The sequence below is a fragment of the Alnus glutinosa genome, chromosome 11 (assembly GCF_958979055.1).
Source record: "Alnus glutinosa chromosome 11, dhAlnGlut1.1, whole genome shotgun sequence".
In the NCBI taxonomy this organism is placed as follows: Eukaryota; Viridiplantae; Streptophyta; class Magnoliopsida; order Fagales; family Betulaceae; genus Alnus; species Alnus glutinosa.
The window spans coordinates 6,199,431-6,204,209 of record NC_084896.1 but is presented as its reverse complement, the minus strand read 5'-3'; the positions used below and the strand labels follow the sequence as shown (position 1 = coordinate 6,204,209).

Here is a 4,779-nt window from a genome sequence, read left to right as displayed (position 1 = left end):
TAATTATGAACATTCTAAGAAAATACAGGGTAAAATATACATTATACAATATACATATTGAACCCTAATATGTTTTTATGTTTGAAATTTTGTCTATTTATAGTTTTGGAGAGTAATAAATTCCGAGACCATAATATCTTAGGTTAAATTATTGAACTTATGCTCCGTTTGTTTCGGCGTAAAATGATTTCTGGAAAATGAAAGGAAAATTTTTGAAATCCCATGAAAGGAAAATTTTTGAAATAAAATCTTGAAGAACGGTACATGGCTGGTGGCTTAATTTTATTTATTTATTTATTTTTTTTTAAAAAAGAGAAATGTTTATTTTTATCTATTTTTAAAGAGAAACTGACCACCTAGCTTCTAGGTAAAATATGGTATCGACTTCAACCCTTAGCTTTGAACAATCCAAAATTTTCTATGCAAGTTCTAAAATAACATGTCTTTTTTATTTTAATATACATGTGAGGATAATAATAATAATAATAATAAAATCATTCCTGAATCATGAAGAATCCTATTCCTCTAATACAAAAACAAAAAGAGAAAAATTTAAAAAAGAATATTTGTGATAAAGGAAAAAAAATGATTTAAATGTTCAAATCCACAAGAAATAAACATAATATTTCACCAACTCCTATTCATAAATATTTTATGAGAATTTTGATATTTACCCTTAAAATTAAGAGAATTAAGTTATTGTTTGTTTTCTTTTTCATTTTGTAATAGTCCAGAATGTTCGCAAGGCAAGATGCGGGATAACACAGAGTTATTTTCAAAACTTTAAAAACTAAATTAAAACGGCATACATGTGTTTTTGTGTGAAGGTTATGAGAAAAAAAAAAGAAAGAAAAAAAGAAAAAAATCGATCCAATTCTCAATGTACACGTGTCATCTTTGCCTAGGGGCCACGCTAATCTTCTCTGTTTTCAATTCTAGTTTATCAGGTTTCCTCGAAGGACGCTCTACCTTATCTGAATGTGTAATATAAAGCTTTGCGCTGGCGCTGTTTTGACCGATGTGGGACTAGGGAACTAACGTTCAATTTCGCGCAATCACTCTTTTACCCTTACTTGATTTACTGAGGACTAAGCCGAGCGTGCTTTTACGTCTTTTCGCAGGAACTTTTCATTTGCACCCGAAAGCCAGTTTTGACCTTTCTCAGATGTACATTTAGTCGATCTGGTTACCCGGTTTTGGCGTCATTTCACAAATTTTACAACTTCAGCCACTTCAGTCGTTGGGCAAGACAACAGCTCCCCTTCACTGCAAGAAAAAAAATTAAACCATTTCTCAACTTAAGCGTGCAATCCATGCAAAGGTTGATGATGTGCAGGGATGATACCCATAAATCGAGAAATTGTCTGGTGTCTTGAAGTGTCAATTTAGGGTATCCATTTTTAATTTTTCTCAATTCCAACCCTCCATTATAATTTTCCCCAATTTAGGGTTGATGATGTGCAGGGATGAAGACCAAGGTGCATAGGAACCATGTTGATGGATGCTACATTGGTTTATCCATATATAGAGAAAACAAGTGAAAAAAAGAAGAAGAAAAAATCGTGGTAAGTTTGAAACATTTTGACCCAATTTTTCTCGAATGATTAAGCGTTAGGGAGAGAATGGAATTTGGGTTTCCTTGGAACAATTGGTTGTGATACATTTCCGAGAAGGAAAACTCAAGGATTGCATTGGATTTTATTTGTCATAAATGAAAATTGCTTTGTGCAGTGTGATTTAAGTCTCTCCCTCCCCTTCCTAACTTGGAAATTTCTGAGGAGTTTGTTAGGAATGTTGTTGATGCAATGCAAGTGTGGATCAATCTTGCATTGACATATCTCTTTTTCCTTTTCTTTTTCTTTTTTCGAGTCTGTGTCATCGAATGATCGAAATCCTCCGATTGGGATCTCGACATTAGTTCCTCGAGTCCGTATTATCGAATGATCAAAATCCTCCGATTAGGATCTCGACATTAGTTCATCGAGTTCGTATCATCAAATGATCAAAATCCTCCGACTAAGATCTCCGTAACTATTAGGACATGGGCTTGGCAAACCGGCTCAATATCCTGGCATAAGATACCCCCCCCCCCCCCCCCCCCCCCCCCCCTTTACTAGATCAAGAATCATCTCAGAAATTGTTCCAACAATACCCATAGATCGAGAAATGATCTGGTGTCCCAAAGGATGATCTTGCATAGCAGATGTTAATATATATTACTGTTAAAGATGAACTTTTTACCGATGTGGGAGTATGGAAACCAAGGTGATGGTCGGAGGTTTCTCTTATGGATGTCATTCTAGTTTTCTCTTTTGAAGCTAAACCGACGTTGTTTTTGTTCAATACCATGTGAAACACAAACATAGAGTCAAAACCATCACAAATAACGAGTCAAAGACATGGATTCATTAACAGTCCAATCCTTAACATAGATTAAATACCACATAAAAGGAAAACATAGAGTCAAAACCATCACTAATAATGAGTCAACGACATGTATTCATTAGCATAGATTCAATACCACATGAAAGGTAAATAGAGTATAAAAACCATCGCTAATAACTTGTCAAATAAGTTATTATTGCAAAGAACAAATTAAACAAGTAAAAGGCTTCATTATTGCAAAGAACAATACTCACTATTAAATGTGTCGCCACAACCCAATCCGGAGGTGGCTAAAGGTAGGGGTGGGCAAAAAGTCAAAAACAAAAGACCTGATCCAACCCTCATGCCCCATCTTGATCCAACCTGCACAAGTAGGGTTTTTTGTTCAGACTTGCGGGCACATGTTGGGATTTTGTAAACCCATGCAGGGCGGGGTAGGGTGCGGGTTGTGTTTTAAGAAAACCTCGGGGACCCGTTCCGCCCCACCCTGCACAAAACCTAATAGAGAAAAAAAAAAAAAAACCCTAACAATCTAACATATTGCCCATACCTCCTGCGTCGCAACTGTTCTCTCCTTTCTTTTTCATTTTTCTCCCCTGAAGTTCAGAGTCTTCTTCACCTCGCTGCTCTTCATCTTTTTCAATCTTCACCCTCCCTCACTCAGAGTGAGTCACTCTTGCCTTCCCTGCGCTTTTTGAGGAATTGTTGGTGCTTTCTGATTTATCATTTAGTGAGAAGTTGTCACTTTTTTTTCTTTTCTTTTCTTTTTTTTTTTTTTTTTTTTTTTTTTTTTTTTTTCTCTCTCTCTCTTTGACTATATGTTTCATTCGTGGTTCTTTGATTTTTGTTGTTGATTCTTTGATTTTTTCTCTTCGATTTTAGTGGTTTCATTCTAGTTTTTGATTGGGGATTGCTTTGTAAATGCTATGGCTTTTGTGAATTTGATCTGTAGCTGCTCCTTTTGATTTCTAGGGTTTCTCTGTTTCCATTTGTAGCAATCTGAAACCCCATTTCCTCATTTAGTTTCAGTTGTTTAACTTCTAGTACTAACTTTGAAAATGGTGGCTAGGTGAACAAAGCAATTTTTGTTATTCTAGGGTTTTCTACTTGGCGTTTAGTAGAACATGAACAACCCCACACAACCTGCACCAACCTGCCCTGCACCAATCCGCCCCATACAGATACTACTAATTTTTAGCAGACTGCGGGTAGGGTTTTCCGAAACCGCACCTTGCAGGTTCGGGGGCCAAAAATGCAGAAAACCGCCCTGCCCGGTGCCCAGTCCTAGCTAGAGTAGCCTTGAATACTCTGGATAATCCATTAAAAACACAATACCATAAGTATCCAAATCAAAGACAAATATATCAGTGCCACTATTACCACCATTTTCTTTACCCCTCCCGCTGAATAAATTATCCATAAACAACATGGAAATCTCTTTGATAAACTCCCCTATAAAGGCCGAAAATGCACAATTTTCCCCCAAGAATATCACCCGATCCCTTAAGCTCTCTACTTGCACCCACCTCTTCCCCCTATATCCAACCCAAAAACTTGTATCCAAAAGGTCCTATCCCTCTAGAACAAATCAAAAACCTCAGCAATATCTCCACCATCCACATCCCCAAAACTCAGATACACATCAACCAACAACAACCCAACATCGGACTCGACCAGAAACTTTTGGATCCTGCAGCCACACACGGACTCAGCAACCAAGCTCACATTTAATGACAAGCTAACATGCACCATCCTCCCTATGCGGTCAACAGCGTAAAATCCCCTCGAAACAAAATGAGATCTTGTTATAGAAGCCGTGTCAGGGATTATAGTCCACTGCTCGTACCTAGAGTTGAACATCGCCAATCTCCTAGAAATGTAAACTGTGAGCAATGAGAATTCGTCTCCATAACTTGAGCTCATGAACATAACTTTTTCTTTATACAACTCTTCCAAATCGCCGAAAGAACTCTTGGTGTGGAGAACGTATTCTTGGCCTAAGTTCAAGACTTTGAAGTGGCTTAGATCAATTGCTTTAAGAAAAAATGTGGGCAAGGGCTTGAGTTTGACCCAACATAGTGGTTTTAGCAAGCCCATTCGACTGAAATGGACTTTTTCGACTTTCACAACCCATGGGGTGTTTGGGAATAAGGATAGGAGGACCTGATGAGGAATATGGTACGCCGAGAGAAGTGGAAGCCCTATGAAGAGTTGAAGCTTTCATTTCATTTAAGGATGGTAAACGGCCCAGCAAGCTTAGGCGGAGTCTAGGGGATACAGAGGAGTGCCACGACAAGCAGATTGATCGAAAGCAGAGCTGGTAGAATGGGTTGTCGAGGTGTTTTATACGATTAGGCATAGGAGTTCCTTGGGAAGTTGGGATCAGTCTGACAT

At 37.8% G+C, this 4,779-nt stretch overlaps 1 non-coding gene and 1 pseudogene across 1 annotated transcript; both read right to left on the bottom strand.

Moving 5' to 3' along the window:
- Positions 1–859: 859 nt before the first annotated feature.
- LOC133882969 (U6 spliceosomal RNA) lies at positions 860–962 on the bottom strand. The gene has a single exon (XR_009902783.1). It is a non-coding gene; the product is annotated as a U6 spliceosomal RNA (small nuclear RNA).
- Positions 963–3,673: 2,711 nt separating this feature from the next.
- Positions 3,674–4,779, bottom strand: LOC133881041 (F-box protein SKIP23-like; annotated as a pseudogene).